Genomic DNA, 19,183 nt, shown 5'->3' on the forward strand with positions numbered 1-19,183 from the left:
TTTCGCTGTCAATTGACCGACTGCACGAAGGAAGTGTGCCTCCAATATTCCCTACCCAGGGAAGTTTTTAAAAATGTAAAATAGACCGAACACATTATTTCTCTTCTACATACTTAGAGGCTCTGTCATCACATTATAAGTTCCCTATCTTGTACATAATGTGATCAGCGCTGTAATATAGATCACAGCAGTGTTTTTTTATTTAGAAAAACAATCCCTTATACGGCTACATCGGCGGAATAAAAAAAAAAAGTTACGACTCTTGGAATGCGCTGCTTTCATAACAGACATTCACTACTATGGGAATTACAGAAACAGCTCAGCGAGTGCTTAAATACGCATTGATTTCAATAAAAAAAATAAAAAAAGACCGTCTCAAAATAACAATAGTTTGTATTTATTTCTTTAGTAATAAGACAATTTGAAATTTCCAACTTATCGTATAACTGATTTTATAGAGATGATATACTTCAGAGCGATGTATTATATATATTTTTTTTTTCTCGGAAACTTCTTTAATTCAATAACACTTCAAAGATACATATTCTATTAACTTTTTTCTTCAGAAATAAGCTTTAGTGATATAAAACTTCAGAGATATGTATCTTATTACTTCTCTTCAGAAACAACTTTGGGTGGTATAAAACTTTCAGCTCCTTTACATATATTAACCCCTTCCCGCTCCTGGACGTATTAGGTCATGGTAACTGTATCGTTCGCGCTCCATGACCTAATCGTACGTCACGAGAGTAATGGCCATTTCGGGCGTCTTCCTGACACATGCAGGAGCTGTGACAGCTGCTGTCTCGTACAGCAGTTGCCGCAGCTCCTATCGCGGGGACCGATCGCTGTGTTCCCGCTAATAAACCCCTTAAAAGCCGCGTTCAATAGCGATCGCGGCTTTTTAGGGGTTAAGCCACCATCGACTGCCAGCTACATGATAGTGGGCAGCGATGGTTGCTATGGCAACCGGACGCCTAATAATGGCGTCCAGCTATGCCATCTACGGAAGCCTAATGGGTCCTGCATGTAGTGCAGTGTATTAGAATTGCGATCAGGGCCCCCTGCCCTCAAGTCTCCTAGTGGGACAAAGTAATAAAGTAAAAAAAAGTTGTGTAAAAATAAGAAAATAAAAAAAGTAATAAAATTTAAAATCCCCCTTTTTCCCTTTTTATCAGTCCTTTTTTATTAATAAAAATAAATAAAAAACCATACATAATTGGTATCGCCGCATCCGTAACGGCCTGAACTACAAAATTATTTCGTTATTTATCCCCCGCGGTGAACGCCATAAAAGGAAATTCATAAACCATACCAGAATCACAATTGTTTGGTCACTTCACCATCCAAAAAATGGAATAAAAAAAGATCAAAAAGTCGCATGTACCTAAAAATGGTTCTGATTGAAACTACAGCTCGTTACGCAAAAAATAAGTCCTCCCACGGCTTTCTTGATGGAAAAATAAGAGTTATAGCTCTTAGAATATGGCAACACAAAAAGAAAATGATTTTTTACAATACGTATTTTATTGAGCAAACGCCATAAGACACAAAAAAAACTATAAACATCTGATATTGCCGTAATCGTATCGCCTCGCAGAATAAAGTGGATGTCCTTTATAGCGCATGAACGCTGTAAAAAAAATGAATAAAAAAACAATAGTAGAATAGTGCTGTTTTTTAGTCACCACGCCACTTAAAAATAGAATAAAAACTGATCAAAAAGTCGCATGCACCCCAAGAAAACTGCAATGAATTCCTCAAGGGGTCTAGATTCCAAAATAAGGTCAGTTTTGGGGGATTTCCACTGGTTTGGCACCACAAGACCTCTTCAAACCGGACATGGTGCCTAATAAAAAGGAGGCCTCAAAATCCACTAAGTGCTCCTTTGATTCGGAGTCCGGTGCTTCAGTCCATTAGTGCACTAGGGCCACATGTGGGATATTTCTCAAAACTGCAGAATCTGGGCAATAAATATTGAGTTGTGTTTCTCTGGTACAACCTTCTGTTTTACAGGAAAAAATTGAATAAAAAGAATTTTCTGACAAAAAAAAAATAAATATGTCAATTTCACCTCTACTTTGCTCTAAATTCCTGTGAAACACCTAAAGGGTTAATAAACTTTCTAAATGCTGTTGTGAATACTTTGAGGGGTCTAGTTTCTAAAATGGGGTGTTTTATGGGGGTTTCTAATATATATAGGCCCCTCAAAGCAATTTCAGAACTGAACTGGAACCTAAGAAAAAATAATTAGGCAATACTTCGCTTCTTACATTATACTGATAATGAGCAGTGCCCACCCCGAGATGACCCCAGTTTTCACTGTATGTATAAACTGAGACCCCTATTAGACCATTTCAGTGCCCGGTTTTCCCAAGCATACACCCCCGATAAGTGTAGTTCTATTGATGTGTCCTTGGTACATTTTAAAGGGAGGCTTCAATTCCGCCAGTACCTGCCGAGTAAGAGGGCAAGGTATGGCGTGAAGATGTTTAAGCTGTGCGAGAGTGCATCAGTACCTACAAATTTAGGATATATGAAGGGAAGGACACCAGGATTCAGCCCCCATAATGCCCCCCCTTACTGGGAAGTAATGAAAAAATGGTGTGGGATTTGGTGCACCCACTGCTGGACCAGGGTTACCACCTCTACCTGGATCATTTTTATACCAGCGTCCCACTCTTCAACTGCCTCGCTTCCAGAAGTACTGCGGCATGCGGCACTTCTAGAAGAAATCTGATAGGCCTCCCTAAGACTCTGCTTGGGCAAACAAGAAGGGGTGAGAGCAGGGCACATTCTAGCAGCAACATATTGTGTGTCATGTACAAGGACAAGAGATCTCTCGTATTGACAACAATACACGGCCACACCTACTGGCGTAGCTATAGGCGTCGCAGCGGTCGCAATTGCGACCAGGCCCCGAAGCCAGGGGGGCCCACGGCCCCCCGCACCACATCAATAAAAAATTACTATAGTAACTCGGGCCGCGGGCCCCTGTTACTATAGTAACATACCTTACTTACCTTCCTGGTTCCGGATCGCAGCGGAGGTCCTGACGTCAAGCGCTGTGCGCAGCGCATGACATCACAGCGCTATGCGCCGCGCACAGCATCGAGACGACAGAACTCCCGCCGCGGCCGAAGAGGAAGGTAAGGTTAGCCCTGACTGGCGGGGTCCGACTCCCGGGACCCGCCAATCAGCTGTTTTGAAGGGGCCGCAGCACTCGTACGAGAGCTGCTCCCCTTCATTCCTGTCACTTCATTCCGGTCACACTGTGAATCCGTGTCGGCGATTCACCGTGTGGGCGAGTAGTGAAATGAAGGGGAAGCAGCTCTCGTATGAGTGCTGCGGCCCCTTCAAAACAGCTGATTTGCGGGTCCCGAGAGACACATCAGCTATTGATGGGCTATCCTGAGGATAGGCCATCAATGTTTAGGGACTGTACAACCCCTAAGCCTACTATGTAGCAGGCTTAGGGGGCCCATGAGACAGGATCACAGATTGTGTGATCCTGTCTGCTGGGCCCTGTATCTAAGCCAATCACATGGTAGGCTTAGATACATGGCCCATGCGTGATCCTGTCTGCTGGGCCCTGTATCTAAGCCAATCACATGGTAGGCTTAGATACATGGCCCATGTGTGATCCTGTCTGATGGGCCCTGTATATAAGCCAATCACATGGTAGGCTTAGATACATGGCCAATGTGTGATCCTGTCTGCTGGGCCCTGTATATAAGCCTACCACACTGTAGGTTTAGATACAGGGCCCCAGCACACAGTCATCTTATACTGTATAAGATTACTGTCTGCTGGACCCTGTATCTAAGCCTACGTTGTGGTAGGCTTAGATACAGGGTCCCACAGACAGTATCACACATGGGCCCTGTATCTAAGCCTAACACACGTGTTACTAATCATTTTTTGTGTGTTTTCTCACAGGTTTGGTCGTTGGACTACGTCGGATTCCAGGACTACTTCGATGACAGCTTTTTTTTTTTATTATCAATAAAATGGTTAATGAGGGCTGTGTGGGTTTTTTTTTTTATTTCAATAAAATATTTTTTCTATGTCTTTGTGGTTTTTTTTAAACTATATTACTACCGCCTTAGTAATGGCCGCCGGCTGATTGACAGTATCCATTGCTAAGGCGGGGCTTAGTGTTAGCCGGTGCAGGGGCTAACACTAACCCCCTTTATTACCCCGGTACCCACCGCCACCAGGGGTGCTGGGAAGAGCCGGGTACGATCCAGTACCTGACCATCTGTAGTGATGGTCGGCCGCAGGCTGGTATTATCAGGAGGGGAAAGGCCAAAATCAGTGGCCCTTCCTACCCTGGTGATGCTAGGCTGCTGCTGCTTTATTGTATCTGGCTGGTTATGAAAAATGGGGGGGGACCCCACGTCATTTAAATAAAATAAAAATAATTGGAAAGAAGGATGTGGGGTCCCCCCCAGTTTTCATAACCAGCCAGATACAACACAGCAGCAGCAGGCAGCATTACCAGGGTGGGAAGGGCCACTGTTTTTGGCCTTCGCCAGCCTAATACTACCAGCCTGCGGCCACCCCGGTGCCTGCCCGTCACTACAAATGACCGGGTACTGGTTCGTACCCGGCTCTTCCCAGTACCCCTGGTTTTGGTGGGTACCGGGGTAATAATGGGGGTTAGTGTAGCCTCTGCACCGGCTAACATTAAGCCTCGCCTTAGTAATGGAGGTTGTCAATCATCCAGCGGCCATTACTAAGGCGGTGATAAAGTTTAAAAAGATACAAGCACATAGAAAAAATATTTTATTGAAATAAAAAAACACAACCCCCATTAACCATTTTATTGAGAATAAAAAAAACACAAACACACAAAAATAATCAGTAACGCATAAAGAAGCAAAATTATTATTCTTACCTATCCTGGGTCCAGAGCTGGAGACGCAATGTCAGCGAGCTGGGCCCTGTATCTAATCCAATCATGTGTGATACTGTCTGCTGAGCTGTGTATCTAATCCAATCATGTGTGATACTGTCTGCTGAGTCACTGTATCTAATCCTATCATGTGTGGTACTGTCTGCTGGGCCACTGTATCTAATCCTATCATGTGTGATACTGTCTGCTGAGCCGCTGTATCTAATCCTATCATGTGTGATACTGTCTGCTGAGCCACTGTATCTAATCCTATCCATAGTTTATAGGGTCGTAGTGCTATAGATATGCTATGCTGTCTCATATACACACTTTTTTTTGGGCGGACACATATGTATTGGGACTATTTCCCTGACATTTTAAGCCCTGAGGGTATGTTCACACGGCAGCGTCTGTTACGGCTGAAATTACGGTGCTGTTTTCAGGAGAAAACAGCACCGTAATTTCAGCCGTAATGGCATGTGCAGGCGTCTTTCGCTGCGTCCATTACGGACGTAATTGGAGCTGTTTTTCTATGGCGTCCATGGAAAACGGCTCCATTTACGTCTGAAGAAGTGACAGGCACTTCTTTGACGCGGGCGTCTTTTTTACGCGCCGCCTTTTGACAGCGGCGCGTAAAAAAAAATGACCGTCGGCACAGAAAATCGTAAGACCCATTCAAATGAATGGGCAGATGTTTGCCAACGCTTTTGAGCCGCATTTTCGGACATAATTCAATGCCAAAACGCCCGAATTACGTCCGTAAATAGGGTGTGAGAACCCAGCCTTAGTGACGCCCCCGGCTGCTAGTGCTGCATTGTTGGGTCACTTAGGAGACCCAGCGATGCAGCTGAAAGCTGCGGTCCGTCGGCCATGAGAAGTTTACGGGGGGGGCCCAGTAAGAATTTTCGCATCGGGGCCCATGAGCCTTTAGCTACGCCCCTGGCCACACCAGTACCAATGTACCAGTACAGAGACCCCAAACCAGACTGCGTCCTGGACTACAATAGGTACATGTGCAGGCCAGACGGGAACTTTCCTGGAATTTCAAGAGGTGGTTATCAAGAACCTAATCTCTAGGGACCAAGAAGGGGGGGGGGGCATCCAGTACTTCTGGAAGCGAGGCCACACGCATCGTACCAGGGCAGCGCTTTGCTCAAAGAAGGGGATAATGGAGGACACAATATATCAATGTGACACGTGTCCCGAAAAACCAGGGCTCTATATGAAAGTGTTTTAAAATGTATCTTGCATCCCTTAGATTTCTACCGTTATGCACTCCGCACAGCTTATCCCCCTACTCATTTCCTTCTGAGCCCTGCTGTGTGCCCAGGCAGCTGATAACAGCCACATGTAGGGTAATGCCGTACACAGGAGAACCCACATTACAGTTTATAGGGTGTATATCTCCGGTGGCGCATGCTGGGCACAATATATTGTAGACTGAAATGGCATACATATATAGAAAATTGCTAATCTCAACACTGCATCATCTGCTGCGCATTACCTTTCAGACCATACCTGTGAGGTCAAAATGCTCACTACACCTCTAGATGAATGCCTTAAGGGATGTAGATTTTAAAATGTGGTCGCTTCTTGGTGGTTTCCATAGCTTGGATACCTCTGGTTTACCGCAAATGCAACATGGCACCTGAAAACCAATCCAGCAAAATCTGGACTCCAAAGAACGCAAAGCGCTCCTTTCCTTCTGAGCCCTCCCATGAGCCCAAACTGCAATTCATCACCACAAATGGGGTATTGCCGCAATCAGGACAAACTGGGTAACAAAATTGGGTATTTTATTTATTGTGAAAATAAGAAATTTAGAGCCAAAACTACATATTGGGAAAAATTTCATTTTTTTATATTCACAGCCCTGTTCAAATAAGTTCTGTGAAAAAACTATGCAGTCTAAATGGTCACAACACTCATAAATGAATTCCTTGATGGGTGTAGTTTCCAAAATGGGGTCACTTCTGGTTGGTTTTCATTGCTTTGATACCTCTGGGGCTCTGCAAATGTGACATGGCACCCAAAAATCAATCCAGCAATATCTGGACACCAAAGAACACACAGCGCTCCTTCCCTTCTGAGGCCTCCCGTGCGCCAAAACAGTAGTTTATCACCACAAATGGGGTATTGCTGCACTCAGGACAAATTGGGCAACAAAATGGGATATTTTATTTCTTGTGACAATAAGACATTTTGATCAAAAATGACATCTTATTGGAAAAAAATGTCATTTTTAATATTTCACAGCCCAATTCAAATACAAGCTGTGAAAAAACTGTGTGGTCAAAATGGTAACAACAACCATTCATGAATTCCTTGAGGGGTGTAGTTTCCAAACTGTTTTGGCACCTCAACACCTCTTCAAACCTGGCATGCTGCCTAAAATATATTCTAATATTTGCAAATTTCACCTCCACATTGCTTTAATTCCTATGAAATTTCTAAAGGTTTAAAAAAAACTTTCTAAATGCTGTTTTTAATACTTTGAGGGGTCTAGTTGTTAAAAATGGGGTGTTTTATGGGGGTTTCTAATACATAGGCCCCTCAAAGCGGCTTCAGAACTGAACAGGTACCTTAAAAACAAAGGCTTTTGAAATTTTCTTAAAAATATCAGAATTTTCTGTTTATGTTCTAAGCCTTGTAACGTCCAAGAAAAATTAAAGAATGTTCAAAAAAACGATGCAAATCTAAAGTAGACATATGGGAAATGTGAACTAGTAACTATTTTGGGTGATCTAATCATCTGTTTTACAAGCAGGTGCATTTTAATTCAGAAAAATTGTATTTTTTTCTAAATTTTCTCTAAACTTAGCCGTTTTTCACAAACACTGAATATATCGACCACATTTTGTCACATGTCTGTCCTACCTCCTTCAGGCTAATTATCTATACTATGGCTGTCCAGACCTAAGGCCTCATGAACACGTCAGTTTTCTGGTCATTATTTTGCATCAGTATTTGGAAGCCAAAACCAGGAGTGGGTCCAAAACACTGAAGAGGTCTAATCTTTCCATTATAGGTTTATGTTCCACCACTTGTTTTGTCTTCAAAATACTGACCAGAATACGGACGTGTGCATGAGGCCTTACTATGTTTAATACACAAACCTAACATAACCCTTAAAAATGATTCATTCTATACTGTCCCATCTTGTCTACTTACACCATACATCAATTCATTGACTGACCATTCCCCCCACTTCGACATATGTCTATCTCTATACCGCTTTCCATTTACTTATTTATTTTTAGTTACCATATATTGCAATAAATTATAATACATACTAGGGATGTCCCGATACCAGAATTTGGACTTCGATACCGATACTTCGTTTAGTATTGCGATTTCGATACCAATTCGATACTTTGGCAACAGTAATATAAAAAACAGTTCTTCCGTTTTATGATGTGAGGTGTGATGAATTTTGAATATGACTCGCATTAATAGTAATTAACCCCATCATGTTTCTCAGTCATAATGGGTTAATGTGTAAGGTACATGATGGGGTTAATCACTATTAATGTGTGGCACATGGAGGTTAAATTCATCACACCTCGTGCCTTACAATAAGTGAAAGAAAGCAGTTTTTTTTTTTTTACAGCGTTCACATCATAAATGACGCAAAAAAATTGTTGTGCAGGGTATTACGGCCGCGCCAATACCGAATATGTGTATATTTTATGTATTGACTTATTTTAATGTTTATTGTAAAAAAGGTGTATGGAATTTTTTTAATGTTTTTACTTTTGTTTTTACTTTATTTTTAAACTTTAACGTACTGGCATATATCTATATTATAGTACATTAGCCTGTGTACGGATAGTACACAGGTATGTCCTAACAACTGCCTAAGTATGCCCTAACAGGAAATATGGTAGGACAGCCCTGAGGTCCTTCAATGGACCCTGGGCTGTCTGGCCGTATATGGTATGTCCTTCAATCGCGTCACAGGGATTCCTGTGACGTGGTCCAACGGGCATCCCCCCTTCTCATTTTCTCCTGAATGCTGCGGTGGTGGTCCGCTTTTATCGCATCACTCAGGGGAATAGCGGTGGAGATGAGAGGTTTCTCTGATCTCCGCCGTTATAGAGCGGGGCTGCGGTTGTGTAATACAGCCATTTCCCCGCTCCTGACTGTAAGTGCGCGCGCGGTCAGCATGAGGTGATGCGGCCGGCACTGCACTAATGAGCGGCGGTTCAGGCACTGAAGACAGAACACGGGTGTGTTTTGCAGTGCGCCCGCCATGTTCTGTCTTCAGCGCCGGCGCATCATCCTGACGGCGCGCACTTGTCAGGACTCTGGGGCGATGGCTGTATTACACCGCCATCGCCCCGCTCTCATACATTCATGTACTACCGCACAGTTAAGTATCGAAATACATGAAATAACGTTATTAAACCGTTTGGGGATGCACAGTACCTAATACATACATTAACTTCGTCATTCACCAACATTTGATATATGCATACGTGTAAATACGGATTCTTATTACCGATTTTTGTTTTCTTTTTACACATAGCCTTCAAAAGTAACTTCTGGATACATTGTTTTGGGGGGGGGGGGGAAGCAGTGGAAACCGCAAGTAAACACTGTGTGTGAATCCCACCTTCGTGTTTATTTACACGTGGCAGATTTGTTGCCAACAATATATCCTTAACTCCTTGCCGTTGCTGCCAATGTTTCCTTAACGCCGGAGCCCTATTTTTCAAATCTGACATTCAGGGACGGATTGGGAACATAAAGAGGCCCTGGAAAAAAATTCAAAGTGGCCCCACTTTTGTGGCTGGGTCCAAATTGGCATCAGGCAGGGCTAACACAATTAGTCGGGGTCAGCAAACCTTTATCCATATCCACATTGGTGGTAGCTTGGGCCAATGAAAAAAATACATTGGTACATGGTATATGTGGGCGGGTCTAATGCACAAGTAAGTGAGGCATTGCACTGGTAGACCGGGCCAATGCCACAGAGAAGACGAAGGCCACGTTTACATCGTGTTTGTGCTATCTGCCGAGCATATACGTTTTTAAACACTAAAAGAGTATTGAAACATAATGCTTGGCGTATACATTGACTATAATGGTACAGTCGTAGACCAAAATAGCATCCGTTTGGTCTGTTTGTCATGGTTTACGTGGGGATACTGTTTTTTGAAAGTAGTCTGCTACGCAATTCTGTACTTCAGAAAAAGGTATATGCGACGTACTGTTTTTTTTTGATGCGTTTATCTCAATGGACGACGTATGCGAACGTAATGCTATATGTTTGTATCCGTTTACATACAGTAAATCCGTTTTTTTGGGGGGTGCCGGGGTCTATCCGTGTTCACTTAAAAATAAAAAATGTATACTTTTTTTAAGGTAATAAACGGACAAACGTTTACTGACTTGAGTATACGCTAAACGTACGTGCTATAAACACAGATGTAAACAGAAGATGGTACACGTTTGTATAAGTTTTTAATTGTCTACGTTTTTATAAAAACATACGCTTGGTGGATAGCACAAACGCGATGTGAATAGGGACTAACAAGTAGCTGACCTAATAACTCACAGGGGTAGGAAAATCACATTTTGTTGTCTTTAACTTACAGAATCAATTCTGTTGCTTGATTACAAGACTTGAACAGTACCAGTGTTGGAAGTAGTCACTGGCATTGTCTAAGTCTGGCAGAAAAACAAGTAATAGAAGCATCACAGTGGGTTGTAGACTGACCGCAGGAGTCGGGACTTCATATGCTCTTTAGCTAGCTGGTCAATGTTATGTCAAAGGTGGCGATCTAAAAAAAAGTGTTACTATTGTGAAATGCATGAGACACTAAAGCGAGCCACATGGCCAGTGGTGGGACCCCCATCGATCAGACAATCAACTATGCTGTTGATGGGTGATTATGATAAAACCCCTTTAATAATATGATTTAATTAAAATAGCCGGATGGGAATCCTCTGAGGCAATGCTGAAGTAGTAGGCAGCAGCCAGCCAGTATAGCGCGCGGTAGAGAGGCACAGACAAGGTTAGAACGTACCACTGTGGTAGGGGGTCCTTGCCTACTATAGTGGTGCATTACTGCTCTGCCTCTCTCATTTTCAAGATTTCATATCTATTATATTCATTATGTCTCCACTGTTCCATGCCTCAGTAGTCCTTACCATTTGGAGCTTTCCTGGGAACAAGAGGCGCAATCTAGCCGTGTCCCATCTAGGAGTACTGTTCTGCAGCGGCTTCTGTGACTGTGAAATATATGGGCCGAAAATCAGTCATAATAGATTTGATCAGATTTTATTGTTTTATGGTAGGCGAGATGAGAAAAAAAACAGACACGGTGATACCAATTATGTGTAGTTCGTTTTTGTGTTTTTTTTCTCCATAAATAATGCATTTGGTTAGCCAAAAAATGAGAATTTTTTGGCATAATGCTTTATTGAATTGGTATGTACAATATTTATTCGTTCCACAAGGGAATTGAAGATGCTATCATTTGATTGCGGTCTATTGTGCCTGTCAGTGTAAAGCTTGCACGTTCCACCTACCGGCAGCCGCAGGACTGTATCTTCATGTCGGCATCTCCCTCCTCAGAGACCTCCAACACACACTGCTTCAGCGCTCTCCTGTGTCCAGTAGGGTGCGCGTGCTCACTCACGGCCTTAAAGGGCCAGTGCGCACCTGTTTAAAGTATAAAAAAACAACCCAGTGACACCCTGGACTTTAAAAAGGGGTCTGCCCTTTATCTCCTTGCCTGTGCGTTGTTTGTATTCCTGTGTTCGTCTATGCAAATGGACCCTTAGTTGTTTGCTGCTCCAAGTGTTCACGTATCCTGCTCCCCGTATCCTGTTGCTGTGTTCTCGGCCTAAGCCTATTGTTGGAGTCGTGTGTGTGTGTGTGTGTGCCTCATCTGCCACGTCCAGTGTCATCTGCTACGCCAAGCATCATCTGTGCCTGCTTCACCACGTGACTGCTACTCCAAGTATCTGCCTGATCTTCTACCCAGGTCCCCTTATCCGAGAGACTGTTATTGACTGTTTGGCCAGCTGCTCCGCTAAGGCGGAGTCACCTAGTGGGTCCACATACCCCACAGCCATGACCGTATGCTCAGGCCATGGATCCCGCTGGTCAGCCCAAGACGACTGCTTTTCAAGTGATGCAGGCAAACATGCGTGACCTCCGGGCACGGCAGGATCATCACCTATAGGCCGTGAACTTCATTGCGCATCGTTTGGATCCTCCTACTGTAATCGCCATGGTTCCTCCTCCTGCTGCTTCTACTGTCAGTGCGGACTCCAGAACCTCTCTGCCGCTACCACATCGCTACGATGGAGATGCGAAGACCTGCAGAGGTTTTATTAACCAATGCCAGATCCACTTCAGGCTGCACTCAAGATTGTTCCCCTCCAATGAGACCAAGATCGCTTTCATCATCTCCCTCCATACTGGGAAGGCCCTGGCATGGGCTAATCCTATCTGGGAATGGGAGGGTCCAGAAATTTCCAACTTGCAGTTGTTCCTACAGACTTTCCGCACAGTTTTTGAGAAACCTGGTCGGTCATCTTCTGCAGCTGCATCTCTTCTGACCCTCCGTCAAGGTGAAACCATGGTTGGAGAATATGCTATCCAGTTCTGCACCCTGGCAGCGGAACTCACCTGGAATAATGAGGCTTTAGTTGCTACCTTCTGGCAGGGACGGTCTCCGCTAATTAAAGACGTGACCTCCCATCCTCCCTGGATGCCCTCATCCTGTTGGCGACCCGGATCAACATGAGAATCCAGGAGCAGGTCCAGGAGGCTCGTCGTGACAAAGTACCCTGAACTGGCACCCAAGTTCCAGGGACCCCTGCTGCCCTCTTCTGTTGTCCCGCCAGAGGAACCTTTGCAAGTGAACCAACTCAAAGTGTTCGTCCAGTAAAAACAGCGTAGACGCACTTCTGGACTGTGTTTGTATTGCGGCCCCAGTGACACTTTTTTGCATCAATGTCCACAAAAGCCAGGAAACTCCAGCGCCTAGGGTTGGTTGGAGAGACCGCCTTAGGTGGAAATACTCCAACTGCCAAATCCTTTCCCAAACGGTCTATTCCAGTGACCATTGTTTTCAGTGAAAAATCACACAACATCTCTACCTGGATTCCTAGAGCCGCTGCCAACTTTATTCATCAGGATCTAGTAGATCGTCTCCAATTGCCCATGGTTCCTCTAGAGACCCCTGGCAGTTGCATCTATGAATGGACAATCTCTGCCCAATCCTATATTGTTCATGACAAAACCTACGATTGCCCTATAGAACTGGTCCCAGACGCCTCACCACATCGTGGACGGGTATATCCTCTCTGCTTGTCAGAGACCCAGGCCATGTCCGCCTATGTCAAGGAGAACCTTGAGAGGGGATTAATTCGGAAGTCTTCTCCGGCCAGAACAGGGTTCTTTTTAGTGAAAAAAAAAAAAGTTCTCTTCAACCCTGTATCGATTACCGTGGTTTTAACCAAATCACGGTTAAGATCAAGTATCCCTACCCACTAATCTCGGAGCTCCTTTATCGCATTCGTGGAGCCAAGATTTTTATCAAGCTGGACTTACGTGGGGCAAACAACTTGATCCGGATCCGTCAGGATGACCGCATTCAACACTCAAGACGGACACTACGAGTATCTTGTGATGCCCTTTGGCCTGTGTAATACTCCAGCCGTGTTTCAGGAATTTGTGAACGACCTCTTCCGGGTTCTCCTCTGTCTGCGTGGTGGTGTATTTGGATGACATCCTGATTTACTCACCATATCTGACTGCATGTCCGCCAAGTCCTGTTGTGGCTAAGGGAGAATTGCCTGTATGCTAAACTAGAAAAGTGCATTTTTGAGAAGAATTCTCTGCCCTTCCCGGGCTAGATTGTCTCTGATCGTTAACTCAAGATGGATCCTGAGAAGGTGAAGTCCATCTTAGAGCGGCCACGTCCTCAGGGCCTTCGGGCCATACAGCGGTTTCTGGGATTCGCAAATTTCTACCGCCATTTTATCCCAAACTTCTCGTCGCTGATTGCTCCAATCTCTGCCCTTACTAAGAATGGGGTGACCGCCAAAGTGTGGTCCCCGGAGGCAGGGTCAGCATTTATCAGTCTCAAGAGTCCCTTCACTTCAGCCTCAGTTCTTCATCCTCCTGACATATCTCGACTTTTCTCTTTTAGAGGTTGACGCTGCTTATGTTTGTGCAGGTGTACTTCTATTTCAGAGACACTCCAAGGGTAAGGCAGTGGGGTGCAGTTACTACTCAAGACTGTTCTCTCCTGCAGAGTTACTGGCCATCAAGTTGGCCTTGGAGGAATAGAGATATTTGCTGGAGGGCGCCATACATCCTATTGTCGTGTTACCACAAGAATCTTACCCATCTCTAGTCTGCTCAACGATTGAATCCTCGTCAAGCCAGATGGTTGCTGTTCTTCGCCCGATTCCAGTTTGTGCTTTGCTTCCGTCCCACTGTCAAGAATGTGAGGGCCAATGCTCTGTCTCTGTCGTTTTGAAATGGAGGACTCTGAAGAGACTCCTTAAATACATTATAGATCCTTCCAGAGTTATTTTCATCAATCCTCTTTAAATTAGAGACTTTCCCCCTGGGAAGACCTTTGTTCGTCTTGCAGACAGGAGAAAGATTCTCCGCTGGGGACACAGTTTCAAACTGGTTAGACACTCTGTCGTCTGTAATACTCGTGACTTAATTGCACGTCAATCCTGGTGGCCCATGCTGCCTAAGGATGTTGTGGACTTTGTCTCCTCCTGTACTATCTGCGCCTCTAATAAATCTGCTCATTCCAGACCTGCTCCAACCCCTGCCAGTGCCCGATGTTCCCTGGCAACATATTGCAATGGACTTTATTACTGACCTTCCTCTTTCGGCTGGATGCACTACTGTCTCGGTGGTGGTAGATCGTTTTTCCAAGATGGCACATTTCATCCCACTAACTGGTCTCCCCTCAGCTCCTCGTCTAACTAATGTCTTCATACAACTTATCTTCCGTCTGCACGGATTGCCTCTCCATATCGTGTCTGATCGGGGGGTACAAATCACTTTGAAATTCTGGAGAGCCCTCTGTAAACTCCTTGATGTAAAATTGGACTTTTCCTCTGCCTATCATCCTCAGTCTAATGGCCAAGTCGAGAGAATTAACCAAATATTTGAGAATTACTTTCGTCATATCATTTCTGTTAAGCATGACTACTGGGTGCAACTTCTTCCTTGAGCTGTGTTCTCCTACAACAACCACACAAGTGAATCTACTGCCTCTACTCTATTCATATTTTACAGCCAACATGCACGGGTCCCTTTTCCAGTTCCTGCTACATTTGCATTCTGCGTTTGGTGACTTTCTTCACATCTGCAAGCTGACCAGGTCATCTATCATACAGGCGGTCGACCACATGAAGAGGAATGCTGATAGGCGTAGAAGAGAACCTCCTCCATTTTCCCCTGGAACCAAAGTGTGGTTATCTTCTAAAAACATCTGCCTAAAAAGTCCTCATTCCAAATTTTCTCCCAGGTTCCATGGACCTTTTGAAGTCATGCAACAAATAAAACCCTGTGTCCTATAAGCCTCGGCTGCCTCCTACCCTCAGAATCCCCAACTCATTTCATGGATCCCTCCTGAAACCGGTGGTTTTGAACTGTTACAGTAAGTCTCCTCGTTCTGCAGTTGCTCCTAGCGGTTCTGGTGAAGGAGATTCTAGACTACAAGAGGGTAGCAAGAAAGACATTCTGGTGGACTGGAAAGGATTTGATCCTGAGGAGAAGTCCTGGGAGCCAGAAGAGAACATCATTACACTAGCTCTCATCCAAAAGGTCTTCTTACGATCTGCACCTAAGAAGAGGGGGCATAAGGGGGGGTACTGTTATGCCCGCTGGCACGTCCCACTTGCTGGCAGCCGCAACTGCGGGACTGTATCTTAATGTCGGCGTCTCCCTCCTCAGAGACGGCAAAACACATGGCTGCAGTGCTCTCGTGTCCAGTAGGTTGCGTGTTCACTCATTTCCAGCCTTAAAGGGCCAGCACGCACCTGTTTAAAGTTTCCAAATCAACCCAGTGACTAACTGAACTTTAAAAACGGCTCTGCCCTTCCCCTCCTTACTTGAGCGTTGTTTGTTTTCCTGATTTCGTCTATGCAAATGGTCCCTTAGAGTTCCCGTATCATGCCCCACGTATCCTGTTGCTGTGTTTGTTCCTGGGCACAAGCCTATTGTTGGAGTCGTGTATGCCTCATCTGCCACGTCTGTTGCCATCTGCCTGTAAGGAAGAGTTTGTGTTTTTAGGATTGCCATGACTACTGATCTAGTTTCTGGGTGGTTCTGTTTACTTCTTCAGCCTATCCCACTTCTGTCTCCTTCCTGTCAGGTGTAGGGTGGGGTATTAATACCTTTCCTTCTACCTCTTTCTTTGCTTGTGAATTTTCTCCTTACTTAGGTGTTGTGATCAAGCTCTCACTTACCCTGTGCCCTAGACTCCTGGACTTCTTGAAACTGACCTCGGCTTGCCTCTGGATTATCCCCTTGCTCTCTGATTTTGGTATTTCTGCTCCAGGCTGGTTCTGACCTCTGCTATACCCTGTTATCCACTTGCTTGCTGATTTGGGACTTTCTGTCTACCCTCTGGCTGTCTAGTTACCTGTTCAGGTATAGCCTGCATTGCACCCTGTATCCAACACTAAACTCTGTTAGAACAACCTTGGTTCTGTGCAGCAAAAACCAGCCTTAGACTCGATCAGAGTTGTGACGGATTTGAGGTTGCGGTTTTATTTGCACACTTACTCCTAACGGTCTCCAGCAGCCTTTTGGGAATCGCGTAACCAGTGATTCCATAACGCTGCCACGTCTGTTATCCTCTGCTACGCCAAGCATTATCTGTGCCTGCTTCACCACGTGTCTGCTACTCCGTGTATCTGCCTGATCTTCTACCCAGGTACCTTAATCCGCGAAACTGTTATTGACTGTTGTTTGGCCAGCTGCTTCTAGGGTCCACATACCCCACAACCGTGACAACAGGCATGCATATTTGGGCCCTTAGACTACAGCACTTCATTTTTACGTTGCGCTAGTCTAAGGGACCTTAACCCTTTAGTGACCAGCCTGTTTTGACCTTGAGTGTCCTTCCAAAGCTACTCTCCCGCCTGATCTGACATCGAGCGTGGAGAGTCTGTCACTGCACGCTGGGTAGTACAGTTGCCGAGGCAACTGTACGACACCCTGTGAGTATCGTGCACGAGCCCTAATAATTCATGTAGGACCCGTGCACGATACTCGCGGGGCGTCGTACGGTAGTCTTGGCAACTGCACTCCACGCCCAATCTGCCATTGGTTCGCTTTGGAGGGACAATTTAACGACCAAGCAATTTTTTTCAGTATTTTCATTGTCGCATTCAAAGAGTCATAACTTTTTTTTTTATTTCCGTCAACATAGCTGTATGAGGGCTTGTTTTTGCAGTTGTTGTTTTTTTTTAATGGAACTATTTTGACTTGCATATAGTTTGATTAACTTTTGGGAGGGGGAATGGAGAAAAAAGAAAAAACAGCAATTCCACGATTTATTTTTTGCATTTTAAATCTACACTGTTTACTGTGCGGCTTAAATAACATGTACCTTCATTCTATGGTTCTATACGATTACAGTGATAGAAAATATGTATAGTTTTTTTTTTTCATGTTCTACTACTTTTGCACAATAAAAACACTTAATATAAAAAAAAATTAATTTTTTGCATCGTTGCGTTGAAAGAACATAACTTTAAAAATTTTCTGTTGATGTAACCGTATGCAGGTTTAATATTTGCGGGATTGAATGTATATTCATATCATTTTGGGGTAAATGGGACTTATTATTGAACTTTTATCAAATTTTTTTGTGGAAGAGGGGATGAAAAAAAAATGGATTTGGGGGACATGTATGATCGCTGGGGGTCCGACCGTTGGGACCCCCAGCGATAAATAACAGAAGGCCCCCAGAATCGTGCTCTTTGCTGGAAGCTCCAGAGACATTCCACCTCTATGCGCCTGTTTGAGCTACAATACAGGGCCATATAGATTCTGAACGGCCTCCGAATTATAGTAAGAATCCGATGCACCTCTATTTATTGTTTTACAAGGCTTCCTGACCCCTTGCAGTGATCGCGTCACCCAGACTTGCAGACTTGGGGCTACTTTTCCTGGGTACTGGGCACAGTTTTTGCATATTTCTGGAGACACGTTCCAGTTGCTCACGCTTTCATTACCAGAGACTGTTACTACTCCATCAACATCTAATGTGGATTTCTATATATGCTTAGTACCACTACGGAGAGATACTCTGTACTTGGCAGACATTCCTAATTTGTAACTCCATGCAAGGACCAATAACGAGTCCAATGGAATAGTTCTACCCACTTTACTGGGCAGCCACCCAGCCACTTATACCACCCTGCATTTCTTATAATAGTCAAAATTGTACCTAGTAAATTGAGAGACTCTCAGGACACGTCAACAAGTGGCAATTTAGACAACTTTATCCGCGAACCTCCCTTCCTCTCATGAGATGGTGAAAGACGCTTCCCATAGTAAACACATGAAATAATGCCTCCCACCAAGGGTACCCACGATCAACATACAATGGATGATGGCAACCTAGATGACGCTTCGTTAAATAATGACCTTCCAGTATCTAGATCCATTATTAACCCTATCATGCCGACAATCTGTAGATTCACATCCTATCCACATATATCCTGTGCAGCCAGGACGTGAATCTGCAGACCCCTGCTTCTGCCGGCATAGCGCTGAGGAGAGCACTTTGACGCCGGCGGTGTTCGTGTCCACGGCTCCCGAGCAACCTGTTCTCTGACAGCCGAACCGATTTGGTTCGGCTGCAGAGCATGTGATCACCATTATTAACTGCTTCCCGACCGCCCACTATAAATTCACGTCAGTGCTTGCTGGGCTCTGTGCAGCACCGACGTGAATTCACAGTGGGTGTTAAAAGCGCGATCCGGGTGTCTCTGCCAGTAGCACTGCCATCCGGATCGCGCTGTTAATACTTGCCTCTGGTCCCGGAGACATGATCCGGAAATGATTGGTTCAGGTCCCGATCATGTGATCGCAGGGAAAGTTTGTTGTAGCAACAAACTGGAAAGTTTGTTGCTACAACAAACTTTCGTGGGGACAAATTGCGGGTGCTGCCGTCAGTTGCATGGCAAAACCGGAGGCCATGCACGGAAGCCTATGAGAGCCTCATAGGCTTCCTGTCAGTGTGACTCTGTGTCACACTGACCGTTTATAATACATTA

The 19,183-nt window shown here is 44.6% G+C and overlaps 1 protein-coding gene across 1 annotated transcript in view; it reads left to right on the forward strand.

Moving 5' to 3' along the window:
- SLC12A7 (solute carrier family 12 member 7) overlaps positions 1-19,183 on the forward strand; it is a 352,177-nt gene that overhangs the window by 86,534 nt on the left and 246,460 nt on the right. The window lies entirely within an intron of this gene.

This window comes from Rhinoderma darwinii, chromosome 5, assembly GCF_050947455.1.
Source record: "Rhinoderma darwinii isolate aRhiDar2 chromosome 5, aRhiDar2.hap1, whole genome shotgun sequence".
NCBI lineage: Eukaryota > Metazoa > Chordata > Amphibia > Anura > Rhinodermatidae > Rhinoderma > Rhinoderma darwinii.